Source organism: Hippoglossus hippoglossus, chromosome 1 (genome assembly GCF_009819705.1).
Source record: "Hippoglossus hippoglossus isolate fHipHip1 chromosome 1, fHipHip1.pri, whole genome shotgun sequence".
NCBI lineage: Eukaryota > Metazoa > Chordata > Actinopteri > Pleuronectiformes > Pleuronectidae > Hippoglossus > Hippoglossus hippoglossus.
Window position 1 is genome coordinate 2,777,520 of NC_047151.1, and position 27,202 is coordinate 2,804,721.

Sequence of the window (27,202 nt, forward strand, 5' to 3'; positions counted from 1 at the left end):
GGGCAGCTCCGTGTCAGTTAGCAAACACTCATACATTTCAGGAAAACATCACAAAAAAAACATATTTAGAATCAAATACGACATCCAGTTGAGAGCAAACGGTCATAAAAGTTGTTTCTTTGCTTCTTCACAGAGAATAGCAGCTTGGGTCAGCCTGGAGTCACATTGGTTACAATATGTTGTAAATGTGGGGCTTAAAATCCTTTTCTAACTGTTCCAGTTATGACTTAACAAAAGAACTGAACATACAACGTTGCTTTGTCCTTTCAGTCTGTCACACAAAGAGAAAACAGTAATGTCCCTGATTTCATGAAGGAAAGAAAAGCAATGTCTGCGACCATCGGTCATTTATTCAGTTTTACATAGACTGAACTGTCCTGAATATTTTCAACACAAGCCTTCGAAATCTTGTTTGTGATGTCAGCTCATTTAGCTTAGTGGATCAGGGCTGGGAAGTTAGCCAAGAGGTTCACTGGTAACAAGCAACTCTGAACGTTTTCCAGCCAAATAGTTACTTTTTTTAATATTGACGTAGATTTCGAGTCACTGTATCACTTTCAACATTTAATAAGATTTATTTGCAGAGCAGAGCAATTTAAGCCACAGAGGATTTTCACATTTTCTCCTTTGTTATCCTTTAGTTTCTTTGTTTGTAACCACTGAAATTGAACCTATTTGAGAAACTAGGTCAAAAGCAATAATTGACTAAACTCAAAGCAGTTATGTCAGCTATAATTATATAAAACCAGGGATCCATTAACACTGTTATCTGAATCAAGTGACACCTGCACCCACACAGGTTGTATTGTCATGACTCATCAACATCTATAATCCATCAATAGTGGGATATTTGCTTGGTCTGGAGTCAAAAGTGTACCGAACTAGCCAATTTAATATTTTGCTTGGCATTTCTCTTTAGTCCGACATTGAATAAACTCATCAACACTGAAAAGTATTTTGATCAATCATTTGCGTTTCATTTGCGTTGAAATGAAGGGAATTTGTGAGTGTATCATTTCATATGAATCAATATTAGGAAAGGATTTATTTTATTTCTGTCACTTTATGGGCTCCATTTGCCGGCAGTGAGTCGTAGTCTGGGTTATTTAATTTGTTATTTGATTTGATTTTATAAATTCAAAGTGGGAGTTAACTTTGAAATTCCTGTTGCCATTTTTGTTGTTGATCCATCTTGATTTGCAGATTTGCTTGGAAAGGAGTTGGACTCACAGGCAAGATTTCAGGAGCTTGTGTTGCAAGTATGTCTAACAGATAAGTCAGAGAAATTCTCAGCCATCAGATTCTGGAAGTGTTTACTTTGACCTTTCTATGTTACATCATACAAGGCCACTTTTTTGTGTTAAATGAAGCTTTTATCAAGATGTTAATTTCAGCTGCATAAACTGTGAGTTATGAAGTTATTGTTCAGTATTTGTAACTTGAATGGGTTCCAACATTTGACATTGAGGTTAAAGGAGCAAAATATACACCCAGAGGATACTGGATACCGAGACACACACTGAGAGACACTGAGCGGAGCGGCAAAGCTGAAACGCCAGCAGAAAGTGCCGGTGTATTTAAGTTTGAGTTTTGTGAATTTATGTTGAAGTAATAAAGTATTCTGAAAAGCGAAGGGTTCGTCTCTGGTTGTTGTGGTGAGACCTCGCTCGCATCGGACATTGCCACAGTGGCGCCCAGCGTGTGGCTGGACACAACCAGACACGCAGACCTGAATTAGGAGCGTCTGCTGGCCGGGTCGGGACCTGCTCCTGTTCCTGCCTGCCTCCATGTCAGAAGCTGGTGGAGGGCGTGGTTCCGTGTCAGTCGACTGGGGTGTCGTATAAGCTCTGGTTCCCAATCAGCCTCCTGCTCCGGTCTCCTATCGCCAGGTCCTGTCTCCATGCCTTCTGCTGTTCTGGATCCTTCGTTGGCCTCAGCAGCCCCCCTGGTTCCTGGTCCTTTGTCAGCAGTGAGGCCAACACCAGCAGCCCCTGTTCCTGGGTCCTGGCAGCTAGTTTTTACTTTATTTTATCTTTATAAGATGTATCAACAGTTTCTTTGTATAGAATTTGATAAACTACAAAGTCAATTTGCAAACTCAGTCATACCGCAGTAAGACACCATACACATTAAGTATGCTGTAATTAGAAACCACATATATAATTCAATATATACTATATTTAGTCACTGTTATACCAAATTGTACTATAACTAGAAAGCAAGTAAAAGCTAAGGCACTTTTAGACACCATTTTATTATACAATGCCACATCAGAGCCAATATGCTGCAGTTAGAAGCTATTCTGCCGATTATTCTGTAATAGTCACCACATTTAATGCCCCCTACACATTTCTATACAGAGGAAATCTACAACAACACCTGTGATTAGACAAATGTAATGCCATATAATATTGGTCATAGTCTCAATGATAGTGACACTAAACACTGAGAGCTCAGAAGACTACACATGTATTTTGCCTTTATTACCTCCTCAGGAGGTTGTGTCTTCACCCATGTCCGTCTGTTTGTTTGTTTGCAGGATTATACAAAAGGTGCTTAACTGAACTGAGAAGACATGGACCAGGAAAGAATAGTGGATCAGACTTAAGGCTATATAGGATATAGGCCTATATAATCATCGTGAGACTGGAGTTTTTGGTCAGTTTTTTTTAGGAAATAATATCTGGATCTTGATGATAAATATCAGACCTGTTTTGGTGTTTGTAAAATTTGGTGCAGATTGTCACAGTACCTCCTTTTTCTTTTTTTTTATAATAAAACCTAGAAAGATGTGTTGTTTGGCTATCTCTCTAGCTTTTGTTAGGCTACAATGACACTCTGCCTCTACAGAGCTTAATTGCAGTTGGACAGTTTCAGGGTCATTTGCTGCTCAGTACAAGAAAAGAAACTGAAGTGTAACCACATCTGGTCAAATCCTTCTGCCATCTCTTGTTACATGAATGTTGTCTGGAGTCCAATGGAGTTTGTGGTAATACTTACTAGACGCATCTCAGATGACGATCTTGATCCAGAAACATTCGTCCGTGGGAGCTATAGTGCATCTTAGTTTGCCACTGTTAGACAATTATTAGACTTTCTTACAGGGTAATTTGTGACCAGTTGCATTGATTGTTTGCCCCATTTCAAAAGAGTATGTGAACCAGATCCACCAAGAACAGGCTGAAAGTATTTTAGAGTAGGTCCCTTATTACCTCATCATTATATCACAGCAAGTTCCTGAACAACTAATCAGTGTCAGAGGGTTTCCAAACAAGCTGTTTGAGTCAATCAGGCCACATAATTATAAATATAAACTCCTGCATTTTCTTTTTTTTTAAGATTTGAGATTAAAACAACCTTTAAGTATATAATATTAATGAAGCTTACAGTTATTTGAAGTGGAAGTTATTTAGTATTTGTTAGGATTATAGATTTCTGGCACTTTCTGGCTCACTTTAGTCTTGTAGTTCAGTTTGTGTGTTTTGTCCCTGTTCTGCTCTTCTCCCTGACAGTGTGTGTAGCTGACTGGGCGTGACTTCTGGTCCCTGCTCCCCCCACCTACGCCTCCCCCCACCTGCTGCTCATTGTGTTCACTCGGATACCTGTTGTACCTGTTCTCCAGTCCGATCTCCATTTCCTTGGCAGAATGTTGACTTGTTCACTGAGGCCAAACTCTTGCTGGTCCTGCTGCTTTTGGAAACGTTGTATTTCCTTGTGTCCGCTCCCTGGTGCACTGACCCTGCCCTCACTTTGCTTAGGATCACCTGTTCAGTCGGTCACACTCAGCCAGCTGTCTCAGTCACACTGTCCTCTGGATTCTCCCCCAACAATCACTGTGGTCTGCTCCCCTGGAACCCTCCCACTCATTGTGTGTTCACACCAACCTCAGAGCAAATTTGAAGCACATTGAGATTACATACATAGTCAATGCAAAGACGCGTCTAGATACGAATTTGCGTCGAGAGCCCTGGGCGTGTCAAACGGGGTTGATGCTCGAGTTAAAATAGTTGAGCTTGGGCAAATTCGCATGACTCGATGACACATCATCCGATCAGCTCTGAGTATGAAACTCACCGGACTCAGTCCCTGAAACAACAGTCATCCAGACAAAGTTCCTGTAGGAGCCAGGGACAGTCCCTGAGCTGTGTGCGCTTCTGGGTGGGCGTGTGGACTGGCTGGCTTCTCCGGCTTTTCTACAACAGGTTCACCGCAGCAATTGTAGTTACTTCAGCCAGTACTTCTCCTCTCCTCTCTTCCTCTGGCTTCCCCCGGTGTTTCCACAACATCTACAACGCAGCAACTTGATCCCTTCAGCCAGTAGTCCTCCTCTCTACTGGAGGCGAACAGGGGTCTACTCCGGCAGCACTATTACGGTGTCGCAAATATTTTAGCAGTGTTTATTGTGAACACACCATTACAGCTACACTTTGGTTTTGGTACTTGGTTTATTGTTGGCCTTGAGTCCTCCCTTGCTTTTGTACACTGCAGATTTATACATTGTTAATTCATAATTTGTGCTTATCTCATGTTGCCCTGTTGTGTTCTGCATCTGGACTCCCAACATTCGCTGATTGTAAACAGTATTATTATTTTCATATTTACAACACTCCAAGGTCCTGCAAAAATAATAGGTTGTTTAAAAATTTATACCACAACGAGAACCAATTTCCCTGAGAGATATACTGGTGTTTGAGTTACACTGACAGCTGACCAATCAAATATCAAGTTATCAAGTTTTTAGTCAGTATACACGACTGAAATGGTAAATTCCATCACACCCGGAGAACATTACTTTCTCCTACTCCATTTGAAACTGATTATATAATATAATTGTTATATTTTTGTATATAATATAACAAATCAGATTGAAAAGTTGTACACACTGGCTAATGTGTATGAGTGCACCAGAAACAACAGATACACTGCTAAGTCAAATTATGAGTTTGCTGTTAAATTTAGCATTACTGCACCACATTACCATTTACAGACGTCTGCCTCGCTGCATTGACACCACAGCGTTCTTCTCTGGTATTTGACAGCCTGTTGATGTAGACTTTATCGCCACCTACTGGTGCTGCTTGTTTGAGCCTTTTTTGTCATTTTTGTGTTCTTGCCTGGAGCTATTTAGTATCGGGGAAAATATCCTTTCAGTTAATATCAGCACCTAGTGTAGACACGGCATTACACTGTGCTCCATTTGAGATTAAAACTGGTAGTGAACTCCCTTGTTGTCTACTGTCAAATATTGCAAAAAGGTCAACATCAAACAGAAATAAGATGACGAAATAAACCTGATGTAGAATTGTTGTATCCTCATCCTGGAGCCCTGTAACGTGTTTGATCTTTACAAACACAACAGAAATGTGCTAACTTTAAATAGCGTGATGGAAATATCTACAAATCTACTTGAATTCTCCATCAGCCTGTAAGAGAAAGTGGTTTCAGACTTTGAGCAGCAGAAGCTGTCAAAAGTAATGACAATCCAGTCGTCAATCTAATAATAAACAGCCCTGACTGAATCCAAACTGCTCTCCACTGCTTATAGACTATAAATGTTTGTGTAGCAATGATACGTTATCACGAATACTTTAAATATATCATATCAAAAGAGTGAGTCTAGTGAGTGGATAACTACTGATATCATTAGCCAGTGGAGTGGAGCTCGGGACCGTATGTGGAGTGGGCTGCACTTTTCATACTTACTATGAAAAATGACAATGACCTTTTTAATATTATCTAACATTCATGGACACAATTTGATTAGCCTTTTTAATCCCCATAATAGCATTAATGTATCGTGAGAGCCCCATTCCTTTTCGGGGAAACACAGGAACACTGAGCACACAGTACAGTGCACTTGGGCCAGCACTTCAGCACAAGCTGTTCTTAGGATGAACAGATCCAGTCCCTTTTTTTATTTGCCTTCTTCTTCATATGAGTGGCAATTTCCTTGTCCCTGGCAGTCGGTAAAATGGCAGTCTGCATTAACAATGTGATGTTTAGTTCACAGAGTATTAACCGGGCTTATCCCTGCACTGTCTGATGAGCTCCTTATCCCTACTTACCGCCGTGTGGAATTTTTTTCCGAGGGCAGTTTCCGTTTCAAAAAGACAACCTGTGAAAAGGCTAAACCGGCAGTAACTGGATCAAATGCGAACATGCATTTAGCTAAATATAGGACTGGCTGCAGCTGAAATGAAAGCTCCGCAAAGAGGTAGCTGATAGTTGGATGTTCAGCGAGGTCCTTTCGGCATGTGAATGAAATCTTCCTCGGTGTGCGCTTAATGCTTTATTAGATGATTCATGCATGATTCATAGTGGAACATTAGTATTTATCGGATGAATTCTGCCTGACTGGGTAATTGCACAGTCGATATTGTCTTTCTTTTTTTTCCTCTCTTTGCGTCCTCTTTAAGGCCTAAAGTGTATTTTTCATTTGTAATTACATCCACAAGTGGCACACTGACATTCTTGCCTTCACTAAATTCCAAGCAGCACCCAATCTACCCTCAAATTGTGTGCCAGCTTTTGTCAGTGCAATTCCGCTTGAAGACGAAAAAAAGAAAAAAAAAGAAAAGTACAATCCTACTTTATATGCTAAAGATTTAGTCTAGGTAAGAATGTCTTATCTATATGCAAATTATAAGTTATCAACTTCAATAACTGTTGAATGAGGTGTCTCCAAACACGCTATTGCCTTCATTTGTCAGGCTGCCAGGTTGGCCCAGTTTTTAACGCAAAGCATTCAATCATGAGGGAGATGGCAGCAAACATAGACAAATAGTTCATAGGGACAAAAAGAGAGGATGGTAAAGAGAACAGAACACCAGTGATGATAATGAGACTTGTTTGTGTTGCCCACTTCATCTTTATAGCGAATGATAAACCAACTAGTCAAGAGAAAATGAAAAACACCTCAGTAATGCTAATTGAAACCACTTTTCCTGCACAGCGAGGGGAATTGTGCGTTTTTTTAGAAAAGAGGAGAGAAGTGCGTCCTTGAGAGGAAGCTAAAGCTGCCCAACAGCCCTCTGCAAAGAAAAAGGTGGCAGACATAATTTAAAAATAATAGCTGACATTTTCTTTATATATTGTCGGCCCACATCTTATTGTGTAGAAGAAATTTTGCATGGCCCCCAGGGCATCTCCTTTCATGAGGCTTACTGCTGGCACAGAAAAAGGGGATGGCATCACAGGGCTTGGAGTTAAAATATGGAAATCACACTGGTGCTTAATTATTTTTTTCCAATGGCATCTTCAGGGCGGAGGCTGAGGCTGGTTGGAGGTATGGGCGTGGGTTGGAGGATGGATGAGGATGAGGGAGACCAACCCTCACAGTGATTGTCTTCAAAAGTTAATAAATAACACATTTCCTCCCCTTTTGCCATGCTAATGCATTAGGTGCTAACAGTATGAAGGAATTTGGGACCAATCAGAGGCCTGAAGAAAACATTCAAACTTTTACACACTGTGCTCTCTCAAACTAGGCAGCACAGTCAAATGTAGAAACACGATTGTCACAGCTAATTCTCCTTGTTAAGGTTTGTGTTTTCGGCGAATATACATGTTTTCATATGCACAGCAATTCTCAGAACTAGTTTTTCACTCTTGGATCTGTTGTTCATTAGACCGCTTGAATTAGATTTTATGAGATATGATATGAGATAGCATTATTATAATATAAAGTTAGCATTGTATGACTGGGGTGTATACAGCCCATGTGCAGGGTACACAGAGATACAGGGTATACAGAGAATATAAAATGTGCATATATGATACATAGTTGTGACTGAACTACCAACGCTTCAGCTTGTTTTTCCACTTTGAAATGGGCTGCCTTTGCAGCATCCTATCCCCTTGTCTTGGACGCACAGGTTCAGCGTGAGGGTATGAGGACTGGGCCGCCAACGTAAGCCTGCTGAGAGGAGCCTGGCTGCCGATTCCTCCATGTGTCTGCCTGCAGAAACTCCATCCACAAAGGCAAATTGTCACAGAAATCCAGAAGGGACGGTCTCTCCTTTTTTCCAGCCTCTTTGAATGTCAGGCAGTTGCATACATCTAATACACTTGAAGGCAAAAGTGATGAGATCCAACGAGTCTCAGGCAGATGATTTGAGCCTCAGAAGCCCTGAGAGCTGTAGTCCTTATCTGGTCCTCCTTCCCTCACCAGACGGCAACTGTATGAACGTCTCCTCCAGTCGCCTGTGCTGCAAACACTCTTATCTCCGCTCGGCTGCGTACCTTCTTCCTTTGCTCCCAAAATTGAGCCACAATTCACCCGACTGCATGTTAAAGGTTCTGTCCCAAAATGTGATATGCGATATATCCATTTGGGTGAAAAGGTACTTGATATTTTCTCCTATTAACACATATGATTGCATTCCATAAAGATATCATTACTTTGTACGTAAAGGTCAAGGAATGATGGCATAAGTAATGTTCCAGAATAACTCAATTCTGTAGCTCCATTTTGTAACAGAAGGTGGACTTCACAATGTAATCATTTCCATTAAAACCCTTTAATATAACCACTGATACCACTGGAGGTTTGCACATTAAATGGCCCTTCAAAAATGTTGTTAGAGCTCAAATCCCCAACAAAAATCAATAGCACGAGGGAGATTCATGCTTCAAAGTGTTGTACCAGCTTAAACAATAATTTAGTTACAGTTGAGTACTGCCTTAAATTCCCTGTCTGCCTCCTGCGAGGGTTATTAGCAAAGGTTGTGTTTATCATGGTGTTAGACTCTCTGGCGAATAGAACAAAAGTAGAAAACTGTGTTTTGTGCTTGTAGCAGTGTAACGTACTACATCCCTGTAATTGAGTGCACGCATACAGAGCAGAACAAGAGTGGCCACACTGGTGCCTGTGTTTGACATGCTAACACATTATAAACACACACACACACACCGTGCACATAAACCTACAGGCACACACAGCTCAAAGTAGAAGTGATCTGAACTCCAGCTGTAAGATACATGAGGCTGCACCATGTCATTTCTGGCAAATATTCTTCAACAGTCCCACAGAAAACCCTTCTCGCAGGTATTTGTTTCCCTGTGCCGGAGGGAAAACACAAACACAAGCTTGAGGCAGCGGAATGGATGAACTGCACGATGCCGTGTGTCAAAATGTCAGAGTTTTGAGTTAGCATCTTAGCTTACCGGGCCGCAAACCTGGAGAGTGCTACAGCTTCTCACCAACAAATGAAACCTGCAGCATGTTGAAGTTTGGCAAATTAAAAGATCTGACAGTTAAAATATGTTAAAAAAAACCTGATAATGATAATGACAGTTCCAAAGCCACGGTCTGGAGTTAATGAGCACCCCAGTTAATGAATCAGGTAATTACTGCACGACAATCAAGTGAAGGGAAACCACAACGTCCAGGTTCTGTTCCAAGAGGGGAAAAAAAATCTCATTTAAAATCCCATTGACATTTGTGATTACGCTAATAACTAAACATCCAGGCTGGGAGCAGAGGCTTGTCATGCCATGTGGCTCACTTAATGTGAGTTTAGTTAAGGTTGGTAGTTGTTTTTTATTATCCAAAACATATATTTCTGTTTTTGTTGTGTTTGTTTGGCTTTAGAAGCGAGTCGAAGCCTCGTGGTTTGCTCAGAGATGACAAGTGAAAAAATAAGACTCCAGAAGAGGGAGTTTTGGTTATGGATGAAATAAATGTCAGATGAAGGAACGGTCCCACGTAGCCTTCAACGACAGTTAAAGTGACTGGGTTACGCTCCGGAGTGAGAGGGGGGGCCTCACAAAGACAGCAAAACAAAGTTAGACTCCTCCTCGAAGTGAAATGTGTTTTTCATGTTTGACTTTTAAGCTTCGCTGTGCAGATTGGTGTCAGTGCAGAGTTTGAAAGTAGATGAGTGTTTTCAGGCTCACCACCTGAAAGTGGAAAAGTTTGTATGTGGTAATTGAAAATCCCCCTTTTAAGGAATATAAGGAATGAATTGTGTCATCCCATGTCTTCATCTCTGATTGATTGACAGTACCCTAATGAAATGGGGTTGGGTCGTACCACCGTTTGGACACGCCCTGCAGGCACATTGTTAGATCGGGAGATGCAGATGGTCAAGTGTGGGTTATATCATCCGTCAGGTTGGAAACATTTCTGTAACTTCCACTGAGTTCAATTTTTTCCAAGAAAAGAAAGAAGGAAATGTGATGTGATCAAAAACCATGTTCGACATTTTTTGCATTGAAAGAGGGATGAACTCATATTTTTCACAGTGACACAGGATCCGTACCTTGACAAAGTGCTTGTCATTCCTCCTTTGTTTATACTTATCACATAAAATAGGTGTCACTTGCTTCCTCCCCCAATCCATGTTGACTGTGCTCTCACAATCACGTAGTCCTTGATATCATGAAAACAAAAGAAAGTTTGCCATCCTCAGTGTGGGCCCTGTCCGGACAGATTGTAATGCTGTCACATGAGAGACATTATTACCTTTAAGAAATATTTATATTCAATACAAATTTTAAAAAGTAAGTTGTGGTGAATCCATACTGCAAAAAATGAGCCTCGTTCAATTTTCACAGATAATATGTATTGATGAAAATAAAGCTGTACGCACATTTCAAGCAGAAAGAAAATGATCGTTCTAATTCATAATGATCCAGTCGTGATTATCTAATGATTACCTCTGAGGGAGTATAATTATACCCTGGAATTTGTTTAGGAGTTTCCCTTTATTCCAGTTCCTAGCTGAGAGATACTTAAACCACCGTATCTGTGTTATTCCTCAGTTCCTCCTGCAATCTATTGTGTTAGTTTGCTGCTTCACCGCTCCCCCCCCCCCCCCCCCCCCCCCCCCCGAGCCACCACTGTCGACTTCCCATCTATGGCTCCCCAGAGGTTGTCTCCAATTGTTTGCAATCTATAGAGGTCTATCTCTATAAATATGTCTAATCGATGGGTTCAAAGCCACAGTTGTTGTTTTTTTTAAAAGACATAAAGCTTCTGCAAGGTGCTATCTCTGTCCAGATGAAACTACACTTTTGACAATAAAAAATTATATTAGCAGGGTAAAAACAAACGAGGTGAAACAAAAGTGCCAGTTAACTGAGGAGCAAACAGCATTACAGACTGACAAGATTAAAACACCAAACTTTTTTTGATAGAAACCTCAGGGAGTGAGAGAAAACCTCCTAAGTTCAGAGCAATTAAGCACAAAGTAAACAAACTCAAGCTGAGACAGTTCCAGCGCACCCTGGACATGGGGCTACCAGTCAGTCATGTTAGCTGGAAATATAAAAAATGAAAAAAAACATCATTGTGTTAATAGTTTTTGTGTGACTTGCTTTATTTAGTGTTATTTTAAATCAGCTATACACTGTATAACACTTAAGGTTTATTACATTTTGTCAGATGAAGCTGAATGACAAATAGCTTCAATACTTTGCATTTTCTTCTTTGTGCCATTGTCCCCTCCTCTGATGCACACTCTACTGTATTTATTTATATGGCATCTGCTATTAAAAAGGTTTACTCCACATAGGGACCGTTCTGGAGCCAGTTTTTAAGGACATTCTGTGTTAGATTCTTCAGTTTGTTCTCTTAATAATAAATAACAAATAATTCATGCGCACAGAGCGTCAGCTTAACTTGAAAATGTCAAAACATATGTCAAACTCTTTAATAACTATATGGAGAATAATGTTTCCACATAAATAATGAATATTTCCTGGGCTAAAGGAAGATTTTGACAGATAACATATTTGTGTGTCTGTGTAAATTATGAAACTACAGCCAGCAGCGATTTAGCTCAGTTTAGCATAGAATCAGTTAACATGGTCCCCAGAACCCACAAACCAATAATATTTTTACTATTGGAGCTGGAAGCGAGGACAGAGTGTGGCTTGTTGATTCCCCCTGTTCCCCAGGTAATCGACTCCCCGCAGCAGCTTCACAGTTAATCCGCAGACATCAGTGCTATCCAATCTCTTCATCTTATTCTCAGCAGGAAGGTGCATAAGCATTTTACTCAAAATGTCAAGTTTCTTTCTTTAAATGGATCTCTGTCAGTCTTTCTTGCTGAGATTTTCACAGTTCTTTCAAGAAAAGAGGACGATGCTTTTAAAGTACTGAATGGAATGGTAAAGAATAAGGAAATTACATTAAGGGAAGAACACGGCATTTTATCAATACTGTTATCATCAGTGGTTACAGAAACATGACCTCAGAAAAACCTGTTAATGGTTTTAGAAGTAGCTCGTCTTTTATTATGTTGTTCTCGACTCTCTGCTGTCTTTGTGTTCAATGACTTGTTTTAAAGCTGAAGCAAGAAATGTGGAATCTGACTGAGGTCACATTAAAGGATGTCATTGAGGAAAGGCCAATATTGTCCATTAACAGAGATAAGAGAGCATTATTGTGTTTTCTCTTAATCTCTGTCTGAAGACACACACACACACAATGATGCACACATGCCTCCATTCACCAACAACCAAGGGCATGAAATCAATCCCTGTATTCATACGTGGCTTCGATGAGTTCACCACTCAGAGTAAAACGTGTGTAGTGAGATACCATCAAAGTGTCGCTCACATGACAATAACTGTGGTGTGAGCAGAAAAAGGGCTCATTTTTACCTGAGACGTGTCCTCTGTGTTGTATGGAGCGGGGGCCCCGCAGGACTCAAGGTTACCCTCTATCACCAGGAGGAATCATTACGGCGAGACGGGAGACAAATCTACAGAGCCTGGCTTCTATTCCCCAGCATCTCAGCCAATCTGTGTAAAGGCTTTCTGACGATCACAGCGCATGGATAAGACCCAATCCACCCTCCCACCCCCGTCTCCCCCTTGTCTCCGCACAATTGGCTGTTCAGCACATTTATGACACATTAAAATATGTTTGGCAGCTCCCCTGCTGGAGCCCTCTCCTGCACCACATGCACTGATATGCTGCGTACCATAACAGGGGGATGTCCATCAAAACGCTCTCTGTGCCCGTGTCTCTCAGCAATTCTGCAATATTCACAGGAAAAAAAAAACTTTCACATTTGCTTTTCAATGAAAATGCTTAATAGACAAAAAAAAAAGAAACATAGATGCGTTCCCATTCTGAGAAAGACCTGACTCAGTCTGCACAGGTCCCACGTGAGCCTGAACTGTGTGTTACGCTGCCCTGTCAGGGCCTCACAGAGGAGCGCTGTTTAGCAAAGAACAGGGGGGTGGGGGGGGGTGGGGGCGAGTTCCTCCTCAAACACTTTATTGCATTCTTTCACTTGATCTTTTCTCCTGTGTCGAAGTCTCTGCAATTAACAGGCCATTTGTATTTCTTTAGTGCCGACTTGACAGGTGCCTGGAGTCTGTTCATTTCCTCCTGAGAGCTGTGGCCCGCGCTCTCCCTGACGCCTCCATTGATTATAGAGGCTGATAGGACTGGGCCATCGGGGAGCCCGTGCTATAAACGCAGCACGCTGTTTGTTCCCTCGTGTGCTGGCCAGGCTCTGCTTGCTCTCAACTGGAAGGTTATGTGTGGGCTCATTTTGTGTATGTGTGTGTGTGTGTGTGTGTGTGTGTGTTTTCACATGTACAGCATGAGGCAGGAAAACTAAGACAGGGATAATCTGAGGTGGGTGAACGGCTGCAGGGGAGAGGAATAAGGAGACAGAGTCAAGGAGAGGCTGCTTGTTCTTCTTGTTTTTCACATGCACTGGTCAATATTTACATCTCTTTTCAGACTGGTAGAGAAACATGTCAACAATGTTTGTTTATGTAAAGTTTGCATCTCGACTATTTGCATCTGTAAACTTCTGATACATTTACGAAAGGTTGACCACAACATGCAGTGCAGCTTTCACCGTCAGCACCAAGTAATCACATATAAACAGATCCAAACAAGCTTGTTCCCTTTGTGTCAGCAACCAGTCGTAAAAGTGAAAATCGTTTAACCCTAGTTTAACAAAGAGTTCAACATTAAATATCGTTAAAGGCTTTCTTCTCTAAGTGAGCTTGCAATATCCACTTCAACACAAACATGCAACAAACCTTCCTGCTTTATTCCTGTCTGTATTCTGAAGGCTTTTACAGAGGTGTTTGCTTATATATTATTTATAACCTGATTTATATAACATTTTATTCCAAATATGACTAAATGGAAATAGCTGTTTTATGATTTATGGTGTAGTAACACAAGATCTCTAAAATCCCCTCTGAAAAACTTAAATATGTAAAAAAAGTCTGACTTAAATCTGACTTTGTCCGATGTTCTAACTTCTCTTCTAGAAATATAATGAAATGTCTGTATATTTAATCAGATAATGCCTCATTTAAATATCTAAAAATATCAAAATGTGATGTGATCAATGAGCTGGGAAAGTTTTAATTTGACTCCTATTCACTTCTTGTGTTAACAAAGCAGCTGCCACCAACACTGCTGGTGGTCAAATATTCTCCTTCTCTCGCTTCATTTTTTTTCTTCTTTAATGTCCCCTTCTCCCCCCCCCCCCCATATCTTCTTCCTTCCTCTCCCGTGCTATTATTACCTGCCACCTTTATAGCAGGTGTGTAATTGTAATGATTCTGCTATGTTCGGTAACATGGACGAGCTCATCATTATTAACATACTGTAAAAAGTGGCAGATTCAGGTCAGCTACTGGGAAGAGAAACGTGGTGCTGGTTTGGTTATATGGTACAAGTGAGGCATACATACTGTACCTATAGTTACAGAAGTACAGTATATGAAATTACACATTTACAATATGAAATATTGCAATATATCAACGAATTATCGATTCAAGTGAACAAATTAACAGAATTATACTTTATGGACCTCATGGTAAGAATACTGTCACCTGCGGTTTTCAAGCTCAAAAATACATTTCCAAAATGTAAAAAAAAAAATCCTGAAATAATTTTATTTTGAACACAGTACTACAACTGAGAAAATGGGCTGAGGAAGGTGATAAAAAGCTCCAGAACAGCTATTCAATGGCCCTTGGGGCAGACTGTTGTTAGGCCAGTTTCCATGGTTAAGAGTTAGTGTTCAGTGACAGTTTAGTTTTATCTAGTTTTTAAATAATTTTTTGAGGATTTGAAAGATGACTCATATTATTTTTTACAGACTAAATCCAGAGCAGATCCATGTATCTCAATTACTGAAAACAAACCCCTGAGCCATGAACTAAACCAACAGCTTTCAGTTTGCTGTGTGAAGGTGTGGTCAGCTTACAGTGCTCTTCCATTACACATTCACCTCTGCTGAAGCCCATAATGAGGAATCAACATGTGCATTTCTTGTTGTGGTGTGATCTCCGGACGTCTCCCGCAGAATTGCAGGTCAAAAGTTCACCTTTGTTTCGTTTTTTCGAGCAAATGTGTTCAGCTCATGGACCATATTCCAAAATGTAGTTTGTTTGTTTGTAGTTGTTTTTTTCTGGCCTGTTTCAGCTTATTTCCTTCATTATTGATATGGAGAGATGAATAGTGGTCTATGCTGACACTTTGTGCTAATTCATACTGGCAGGAGAAGTACACGGATCCCTTGCTGATGTAACACGTACCAATTCCAAGTATTATACATCATTAAAAATAAATAAACATATTAGACATTATAACCACCATGACAGACTATTCTGTTATAAGACTGTTATTATCAATCCAGACTCATTAATGCTTAATCACCACACTTTTAATTTAGCCTATTCAGACTGTCGGATGTTTTAACCCATAGTAATGAATAATTTATTCATTTATCATATGTTTTGTACATAGAAAACTCCACTGCTCAATTGAATGTAGTGAAGAAAAAAAAAAGTATATTTCTCACAGTGTGTGTGCTTTCATCTTGTTGAGTTCAGTAATTTACTCCTCACACTTTCTGGCCTCAGTAAAACACAAACATCTCACAGTAGCCTACTAATAGAAATGATTTCTATGAATGTGAGGCTACTCGGGTCAGTACCCCCTGTGACACTGTCATTGTAGTGTGGATTTTATTTTGTTATGAATAATGTAAATAATGTGTCAATTGAAATACTTCCTGCTATTGTATAATTCTCTATAATCTCATAGTAAATGACACAATCACACATGTTTGCACACATACAGAATATGTCGGTACACTAACTAAGTGCACGTCAGCCCTGGCTTCAGTAGAGAGCAGGGGGTCTTCCTCCCTCGCTCGCAGAAAGGGATTCAGCAGCGCCTCAGTTGTTCTTCTCCGGAGCTGGTCCAGTGCACAGCTCCATTTGTAGCATCAACTGTTTCAATGCACAGCTTGTTAGCAGCTCCAGGCCAGCGAGCTCAGTGCGGTGCAGCGGGGACCCAAGCAGGGAAGCAGCAGGCTCACTGGCACTGCTGGACCAGCCTTAATGGTCATCATGGCAGACAGGTCGAATACTTGTTGGAATAAGAGAGAGAGAGAGAGAGAGAGAGAGAGAGAGAGAGAGAGAGAGAGAGACTATGGGGATGGAACAAAAAGATGGAGAAAAAAGCAGAGGCAGCAACAAGATGCATTTTTGATGATACTAAAAACAAAAATCCAAACAGCAGACTTCCCGTGGTTTTCTGTCTCTCATAATACTGCTGTCTGCAGAAAAGGCCGGGAGAACTGTCAAATTAATGTGGATTGTGAGCTAAAGGGTACTGGGGAAATACAGTAAATGCTACAGGATCAGAAGAATAAGAAGTCTGTTTGAGTAGTGAGGCTGAGGATTTTCTGCCTAAAGCCAAGTTACTGTACCTGCCTATCTGTCTGTCTAGAAATGTGAGACAGGGCATGACCCAAATGTGAAACTGAAGCTCTCAAAGGCAAAAAAAATTATAGATAAAAATAATCTTAGTTTATAGGGCCTGCAATGGCTGTGAGTTAATTCACCCTATACCTGGGGTCTCTATAGGCAGAACCGCAGCATGGATCCAAATTGTTTCTGTTTTAACTGGTTCTTACGCCCCGGCCTAGGAGCAATCTGAGCATAACATAATTGGCTCCCCTCTTTCCCCACTCCCAAGTATGACCACTGCCACAGCAGATTTGCAGTCCAAAACAAAAGTCATTTATTTTATTAATGCAGTAGAAACAAAACTTCAGGAAGAGCACAGCCAAAATAACAAACAAAACAATCTATAATACCAAACTAACTTCCCTACATCCAAAAGAGAGAAAAAGAAAATACCTGCCTACCTCAACAAAAACAGGGGAAAAGAGTTACAAAAACAAAAAGGCTTCTCTACCCTACAACTACCAGGACTGCTCCGAATATCATTCAAAAGGTAGCGAACAGAAAACAATGTTAACAAAATAGCGATCACACAACGATATAGATCAGACGGGTTTCAACAAAAGAAGGCAAAGTCGTGTGGGGAGCCAGGAAAAAGAGGGAGGCCACCGGCATCGGCAGGTGAGCTTTTTAAAGTCAGCTCAATCAGCCTATCCTCCAATCACCAGCCGGACCTGAAATACAGGCACAAGAAAAACACAGAGCAGGGGAACAGCACCACCCCCAGGCAGGGAGGGAGAACAACACAAAAACACAATCAACCACGTACACATTTATTTCTACACAAAGTAAAATACAATGTTAATTACACGTATTGCGCAAACAGGACAGAAACACGAGAGGATTGTGGTCTGAAGACACAATGACCGGTGCAAAGCTCGAACCAACAAATATTTCAAAGTGCTAGCAGGGCGAGGGCTTCCTTCTCAATTGTGCTATAATTCACCTGATGTTTATTAAATTTGTTTGAGAAATAGCACACAGAATACCATTATCTTCCTCCTACAACAGCCTGCTCCGCAAGCACTGGCATCTACCTCCATCTTAAAGGGACGTGCAGAATCAGGTGCAGCCAGCACAGGTGCGCTGCAGAGAAGAGCCTTGGCAGAATCAAAGGAGACCTGACACCCAGTAGTCCAGAAAATATACTGGAAGGATTTACCAAAGCGACTTAGCTTTGGTAAATCCTTAATTAAAAGAACCTTAATTCTAAGGATGTTCTGTAAATAGTTTTCTAATAAACAATAAATATAGCTACTTCTGATCAACCCATATCCATGTCAGGCTTAAAATACCAACTTCCGACATCTTAAGTCACGCCCACTTCCGGTTTAGGCCCAGTCTGGATACGGATAGTTTAGTTGGTTGAACAGATACAGATAATGGTGTACTCACTCATCCCAAGTGACCACAGCTTTACTAAACTCACATTTTGCCAGATTCAAAGTCATAGACGCTCCAAACGATATTTCCCACAAGGTGTCTACATGCTCAGACCAAGTGAAGGAAAAAAAACACAATGTCGTCCAAGTTCGCTTCCCAGGTTTTGACACCTTTTGACACCTGCTTAATGGTCATCAACATCTTTTCGCTCAACTTCATACGGACCTCAGAACTTCGCTTGGAGACAGGATCGGACAACAGGTAACAAGGCGAGAACACAGTCACCTGGCAGAAAATGATGACTAAGGGTTTTCTTATCATATTGTTTTTTTCATTTTAAACTGTGCAGCAGAAAGGGAATTGTGTGCCAGCTCAAAAGCAGTGTGCAACTTCTCCCTGATTGAACTCACGTAGTCTAAAATGCTTTGCGCGGGGCTGGGTCCGTCTGCAAGCCACGTCTCTCGCAGCAGAGGCAGTGGGCCGCTCACAGTTTGCCCAAAAACCAGCTCCGGACTAAACCCAAGAGGCTCCTGTGTGGTTTCAAGAATAGACAGCAGTAGCAGTGGCAGACCCTCATCCCACTCTGACACAGACCTGTTGGACTCAACACAATATTTACGAAGCATGGATTTTAATGTCTAATGAAATCTCTCCAGTGCGCCCTGACTCTCCGGGTGATACGCACTGGATACCTGATGTTTAACAGACATCTCTGACATGACCTGTGCAATCATCTTGGACGTAAAATTCGATGCTTGGTCACTTTGATTGGTTTTGGTAACCCAAAAGAGAAAAAAGAAACATAACCAACACTTTCACCACAGGTTTAACCTTCAAACGATTCGCCAATTACCGTGATCGGATGTAACGGAGCCAGAGGAATAACCCTGTTTGGTTTTCCATTTTTGGAAATGACAAGAAGACATGCAACATTTGGAACGTCGGATTTTAACCCTGGCCAGAATAAATATCGAAAACCCGATGGTATGTTTTCCCTGATTACCAAGTGTCCAGACAGCCCGTGATAGTTGGCTAAACATCACACTTGAATACGGAACTCTTTTGGCACAACTACCTGAGTAACTACATCACACTCCATCCCAGACAGCAACACAATTCTTTCTCATCTGGTAACCCATCAACAGTAACAGGCAAACTTATATTTTCAGAGGAAGGGATGATCGATTCATCAGACGACTTCAAAAAAAGATCTTAAAGGTCTGCTTGATCACCAAACCTACGAGTCTGGGCACGCGTCACTACGCACACCGGAAAAACGAGAGGAGAGTCGAGCGCAGTGGGAGCAACATACACATGAGCAGTGGGATTTTCAGTCACTTCAGGAGTAGCAGGAAACACTTTTTCTCGTGCCAAATCATTCCCGAGAATGATATCAACCCCTACAACAGGCAGCTGATCGCTTACACCAACTCGCACTGTGCCAGTAACCAACGAGGATGAGCGAGTAACTGTGTGGAGCATCACACGTAACACACTTAGTTTAATTCCCCACACCAGTAAGTCGGACCCACAGTATGACTGGTCGGAAAAAGGCATGACAGGCATCTCTCAAAATAGTAATTGGCACCCTGTCCACCACGTTAGCTTGTAAATAGCATTGAAGTTAATGCAGATCAGGTTGGACATTTCCTAAATTTCTGTGGGTCTGGGTCTCAGCTTTGAATTAAGACAGGTACATTCCAGTATCAGGTCCAGCCCAGTTCTGCGTGAGTCTGTCGCAGTATTCAAATAATGGGCGGGTCTTGCTTAGTTCTGGGTAGTACATTTCCAGTCTTCTTTGAAAATGAATTTTTCTCAATGTTAACTAGATCTCTAGTTAACATTGACAAGTATGGCAACATGCATTGCATAATAGGTACCTAGATGGTGTAAAACACATTAACCCTCAATGGTCTCCATCTTGTCTACATAGCAGAAGGGGCGAACCTGCCAATATATATTCAAGCTTTTGAAAATGGCTACAGAGAAAGGACACATTGGCCATGTTTGATATAAGACTACCCTGTCAGGATTGACACATTACATTAGAGAGTATTCTGTGTACACAATGTCCTACATGTGAGTTTACTGACTGAAGTATCTGACTTGAGACAGAGCAGAGCAAATTAATTTCAATGGCCTTCAGTGTCCTCTCCAGCCACCAGAGAACAGGAGAATGGAACCATGAATGTGCATCTGACAAATTTGCAGACATTATGTCATGGAGTCATGTCAACATGGAGCAGATTCTCATGGGAAAGTTTCCATAATCTGGTCTTAATCAAAGAGATAAAGAACTTTTGAAGCTGCAGGTTCCTCCAAAGGTCTTTGTAAAGTCTCCGATTGTGATCTGGCTCATAAGAAGACAGAAGTTCTCTGGTATAGTTCTGCACCTGACCTGGGTTACTTTTGAAAGTGAATCCACAACCTTTTTCTCAGCCTGACCTAAGTGCTTTTGTTACCTAAACCTAACCACTTGTGTATCACAGTCCCCGAGTGTCAAAGTCTGGCAACTCCTATTATCCTCCACTACCCCTCACGACACTTCCTTCAATGGAAAGACATGCTGTGAGCGGAGTCCATTGTTTTTCTCTAAAATGTATGTGGCAAAACAAGAGTGGAATGTGAATGTTGTGTTCTTGGTGAATTTCTAGGTGGGTTGGAGTTTTGAGTTGCACCACAGGAGAAACTCGATCTTGCCCCCACAATCAAAGAAAATACTGTGAAATGCATCTCAATCATTTTCGGACCAAGTTCTCCCAACATGACTGCTGCTACAAGCCATATATACTGAATACACCACCTAAAAAGAGAAAACTTAATGATATGATGTCAAATACACTAATGCTAATCGACCTTTTGGAAACCCTTAAAAACTAAAAGATTGTGAGATTTGTTTGTTTTTTTGCCACACAATCTAAAGAATGAAATCAGTGACTGATCACACAATCTGATGTGCCTCAAGGATGAAATTGCATTGTCTGCTCCAGACTGCAACCAGGATTATTATCACCCAGTGTCACGTGCAATAAACCTGCAAATCGCTGTTAGCACACAAGAAGACTTGATGCTGAATACAACACATCATCATCCGTCAGCTATTAAAGGGCCTGACAATCAGTGACTGCAGACCAGCAGTGTGTCCAGGTAGAGAAATATAAAGTATTTAAACCACTTTTGTGAGACATTTTCTGCAAAATCATTGTCTCTATTCTGCCTTTTCTACCGGCTCCAGTGGCAAGGCAGCCTGCTGACCCCGTGTCCCCACCAGAGGGACAGGAATGAATAAAGTATATCAAAATGAAATGAAAGAGGAAAAAGGCATATTGGAATGCCAGAGACTGGAACTTTAAAAGACAGAGGAAAGGATGCAATGATGCTGTTTAGTCTTCAGGCTGGATCAGAGCCACCTCCCGCAGGAATTGACAAACACTAAAGAGGAAGTTTTGGAAAGGAATCCACACCCACAACAGCCTGCAGATACAATCAAGAAGAATTTGTTCATAACGTTTTAATTAACATAAAGTTACTCAGCCGGGCCAAGTCCGAATAGCGCGGTATGAGAGGGCACAGTTGCAACCAACATTTGCTTTCTGAGGGAGGAAAAGGCGAAAAGTAAAACAAACAGCATCTGTTAACAAAGGCAAACTGTATGACCCACTTAGAGCCAGGCTCTGAATGCTGAGGTCTTCTCCTATGTTCTCTGCTCTCTGCACTTCAAAGTTGCTCTTTCATTACTCCCGTTTGAACGGGGCCGACAAGACACTCTGCTGACTCCACTGACTCCCCACTTCGGCTCGACTTGTTTTCCGCAACACGTTCACGCAGCTCAGAGAGCAGATGGAACCGAACTGGAGTGTTTGCACTTTCTGCGGGGGTTTCAGACATCTGTGCCATGCTTTGAGTTCACTATGAGCTTGCGTCTTGGCTTAAAAGACATCTTTGATGCTGAAAACAGCAGGCACAGAGCCACAAGTACCAGCAGTTATATGTAGAGCAAGAAAAATCATAAATTGGTTTTTTTTAAAAATGAAAATGGAACCAGGACAATAGCTTCCTCCTTAGCGCTAGGTGGAAAACTGAAAAAAACACCATCTTGAAGATGGCAGCAGCATCCAGGTGGGGCCGGGGCAAACTCAAACAAATTGAGTCCTATTTAAAAAACTGTGACATGGGTGCCGAGGTGTTGCCAGTTTGTTGTACAGATGAGCAAGAAAGCAGGAGACAGAGCAGGAGGGAGAGAGTGAGTGAGAGATGTAAAATGGAACAACTCCCAGGGGCATGAGCATTCATATTTGCAGGGAACAACGGAAACAACAGAAAAGAAAAGGGATTGTTGAAGAAATATAACAGCCATTAGCAGTGGAGGAAGTGGCTGCTAACAGTGAGAAAACCATTTTCCATGTCCCTCAAAAGTGAAAGTAATAAGCCCTGTGGAGGAACCAGTGCCGGGTCAGGGGAGGTGGAGGTGTCTGCTTGTGTGCGTGGGTGTCATGGAAAAGTTAAAAACTAAGAGGGAGGTCCTCCGCCCTGGTTAGTTTATTTGGCTCACAGAAATTGCAGCCAGCAACACAGTCAAATGAGAAACAGTAACAGGCAGTGAGTTTACTTCCCCAAGAACATGATCCAGTGTGGGTTTCACTCCAGGGTGATACATAGCAAAGAAATGGCATAACCTGATTACAGGTCACCCTTTTCTGACCGAGGCTACCAAATTTTAGAACAAAGGTTAAGATGGAGAACATCCCTTGTACCTTTGTAGGTCTTCCGTTCCAGTGAAGACACGAACCACTAGATGTTAACGGACGTTAGCGAACACAAGCAGATGTTAGGGACGATGTCTGCAGTTGTGTTCTGCAGTCCATGATGTTACTTTTATAGTCAGGCACAGGGCTTGTCTGTGCATTCGGCAACAAAGATGTAGAAATACAGATAATTATGAAAAGTTTAAGTTGAGAATATGCAGAACACTTCCAGCATAACAAGCAATGTCCCAACTGTCACTGAAAGAAGAGAAATTCTTAAAAGTATCTCAAAAGTAAGAAAACCGAAAGCAATATTTTCAATGTGCAAAAGAAAAAGAAAGAAGAGAAGCACCCAGCCTGCTCTCTCAAACATTTTGTGATGTCTTTGTAGATCCTTGACCTGATTCAGATGATTGATTTCTTTCCAAGTCGCCTACGATTGATTCATCTCTGGTTTGCATAGGTCTGTTTACCCGAGGGACGAATAAGGTAACAACAGGTAAACCATGCTCAAGGTAAGAGATATCAAATGCATACAAGGACAGAATTTCAACTAAATGATCAGACATTATTCTATAGCAACTTTAATTCAACCTTTATAAGATAGTAGAACGTAGAGCTCGATGATATTACCTCAAATCAATATCATACCTCGATTACGATGAATTAACAATTATTTTATGACACCCCCCCCCATCGGTTCGTGACCTGACTACCCCACACACACGCATGAGTCATATTACCCGGCGCAAGTGATCAACAAGTGGTGTTGCATCATAATCTGCGGGAAGAACTTCTCGTGTGTGTGTGTGTGTGTGTGTGTGTGTGTGTCTGCTCATCTGCTCATTTATTGAGCTAATAATTGATGTTGTCGGATCATGAGTCTGGATCGTTCCGGTCACTTTGACCCCCGGCTGTGTGCATCACGTTACGTCTCGTGCTGCGTGTTGTATTTTTTTTTCTTTAATGGGTTTAAATACGTGTCTCATTAACTCTAGAGGAAATCAACACTGTTTATTGTTAAAGTGTAAAGTGAGCCCAGGTCAGCGGTGGAGTGAGGACATGCGGTAGAGTAACACAGCACGGTACAAGGTACGTGGGCCGCCACTCCAGAATGAACACAGTGGAAACCTGACAGTTCGTGAATCCATGCAATAAAGGAAGTATTAACCAAATTAACCAACAGCAAATTAAGTCGGTCAGAGGTTATGTTGGTTTCATTACATTTTCAGGTTAATTGCCCAGCCCTAATTGAGTGATACAATTATCCTAAGTGCAAATTAAGGTACAATAAGATATTTATTGAATATTCCTATGAGTGTATTTACCCTTCCTATGCTGTAGTCTTAATCTTAAAGGGATAGTTCACCAAATTTTTTTAATTCACACATTATCTACTTACCACTATAGCGATGGATGAGTGGGTGAAGTGTTTGAGTCCAAAAAACACTTTAGTCTCAGGGGTGGAATGTGGATAGTACATATTTTTTTTTACAATACTTACAAAATATTACATACTTACTTTTACTCAAGTAGAAAAGTTAATGTACTTTTACCTGAGTACATTTCTGTCTATTTACTTGGAATTTTACTTTGGAAAATGTTTGAGTGTTGGTCCTAGTGGAGCATGTACCCGCTAAAGATTCATATCCTCCTCAGGAGTACGACAAGGGTTGTAAAGATGGCATGTGAGTAAATAGGTAGCTGTTTGCTAACCTGTTAGCCCTTAACTATTTTGAAAGTTCATAATATGTCAATGTTGTGTTCACACCACATACGATATATAAAGATCAACAACATGACAACTCCCAATTGCAAGCCAAATCCTCTTCATCATTCCCTGGTGGCTGGTTTTGGTACAGGTCATTAACCCTGCCTTTTCCATGTTAACAGATGGGACATGGACCAAACTGACAATAATAATAATATTATAATAAACTTTATTCGTAAAGCACCTTTCATACAAGAAATGCAGCTCAACGTTTTTTACAATGTTAAAATGTAATTCAAATAAGAAGAGATATTAAGAAGCATAAGCACGTGTTAAAATGACAGTTAAAAGAAAAGGAAATAAAATATACAAATAAATTTAATTGAATAAAACATTTTATAAAACCAGAAAAGAAAGAAAGTGATATAAAAAAAAAATATATATATGAGTGCAGGAGTGCAGGCAGGTGCAAGATCGAGAGTAAAGAGAAATGTTTACTGAACTAGCTTCTCTGATATCTATCCACAGTCTGTTCCACACCTTTGGAGCGTAGTTAAAAAAACTGCATCTCTGATTGTTGTTAGGACCCTCTAATAGATTTGCTGCAGATGATCTGTGTTGTAGAGGGAACATAGTTAACTAGAGAGTCAGCTATGTAACTCAGTCCTCAACCAATCAGAGCCTTGTATGTTAGGAGGAGAACCTTAAAGTCCATCCTCTGTAACAGGTGACCAGTGCAGAGCAGCTGGAACTGGACTAATGGGTTCTCTCCTCTTGGTTCTGGATGAGCTGGAGTCTCTATTGTTTTCTATGTGAAGCCTGTAAAAAAGTGCATTACAGTAATCAAGACGATTAGAAAGGAAGGCATGAATCAGCTTTTCAGCTTCTGTCTGATTTATAAATGAACATTTTTCGAAGGTGGTTTAGTTCACCTTGTTAATGTGGGCCTTGAAACTCAGATCTGAGTCTAAGATAACACTTAGACTTTTTATCCAAGGAGTTAGCTGACCCAGACTATTTTACACCATTTCTCTTTTTGATTTTGGGCTGACTAAAAGGATTTGTGTTTTGTCCTCATAAAGCTTTAGGAAATTATTGCCCATCCATGTATTTATTGCTGAAAGACATTAAGTGATGGAGCGCATCACTTATTTGGCTCAGCAGAAATGTACAGTTGTGTATCATATGCGTAACTATGGAAACATTGTGCTCTCTGATAATGTCACCCAGTGGCAGCAAAAAGTCAAAGTACATGTGAAATAAACAATTTTTTTTGTACCTAGCTCTTATCACATTTATGTATGTTGAAGTTTGGTTTTAGTGAGTTAGTAGAAAAATTATGGAAAAATGGAATGACACATAATGATTGACAACTGGATCAGGATTGGTAAAGTGCATGTTGGCAGGCTTGAAGTGGGAGGAAGTGGTGACACTTTGTCCATCTATATATATAATCATTGATTAACACTTCCTAAAATGGCCCACAAATCAATGAAAGCAGCTTTAACCAGACAACTACCGCAAAGCCTGGATCTTGGCTGTGATTTATGAAAACAAGCAGGATCTAATAATGGTAATCTTTGGGAGGTCGTATGGCGTTTCTAAAGATTAGGTGAGGAAATGGAAGAAAGTGAACGACAGACTCTGACTGACCTGTGGTCGCGCAGCTGGGGCTGTTGTATTTCCCTCTAAAAGCTGCAAACAGTCATTTGTAGGTTCCAATTTTCAGCAGTAGGCTCTCGCCACAGTCCGGGCTTGTCATCTGTGGGAGACGTTTGAGGACAATCTCTTCTCGTCACTCTCTTGATCTCCAGATTGGGAGCAGGCAGGCAATTCCTTTGTGCTGACAGGCAACGGCAGTTCCTCTAAAGAGAAAGAATCACACTTGTGTAATGAGCTATCTTCCCCAAATAGGCTCAGGAGGACGGCCAGGTTTGCTAGCAGGTTTGGAGCTGACACAGGGGTATGATGGGAATTGAAACACCCTGTGTACGAGAGGAACATCAACATTTGCTTCAATGTAGAGCCATAACTGCAGACCTTTCTGTGTCTTATCCAGTCACTTAGTGCTGTGCCAAAGCCGGGACAACGTTCATTTTACACTGCTGACAAACACTCCCTCAGAACATGTAAACGCGACAAAGGTATTTCACTTAATGCTCAGCTTGTATCTGAAATCTGATGTAAGGACGTGCTGCGTGACTGCGTCTGTATTTGGTTCTTACTTCCCCCCAGTTTGCACTGTAAAACAGCCTTTAAATATTACATGTGATGAAAGTTGAGTTAATTCAGTGGTAAACAATGACAAAAAAAAAGCAGCAAATTAGACAAAACTAAATGCCCCTGAGGCAATTTGATTATTCCAACCGTTACAAAAAGTGTTTATTTACAAAACATATGAACCCATGGGAGAGCTTAACAATTCACTAATTAATTATTGGCAAATACTATGAGGTCCTCTGAAGTAGCACAGTAATTAGTTGTTTCATATTTCAACTTTTCTATGAATTTGTTTTCGCATGAGTTGATAGTGGTGGACTTGTTTGATTTCAGTTGGAGGAATGAGTCTTAATAAGCAGAACCTGACATAAAATGCCACGGCAGCCTGCAGCCTATA

General features: G+C 41.0%; 1 long non-coding RNA gene across 1 annotated transcript in view; it reads left to right on the plus strand.

Annotated features, from left to right (window-relative positions):
• The window catches only part of LOC117765287, a 175,147-nt gene that overhangs the window by 137,931 nt on the left and 10,014 nt on the right, over window positions 1-27,202 (plus strand). Inside the window, exon 2 of the long non-coding RNA XR_004614543.1 lies at window positions 9,661-9,665. This is a non-coding gene — a long non-coding RNA (uncharacterized LOC117765287). The remainder of the gene's footprint in view (window positions 1-9,660; window positions 9,666-27,202) is intronic.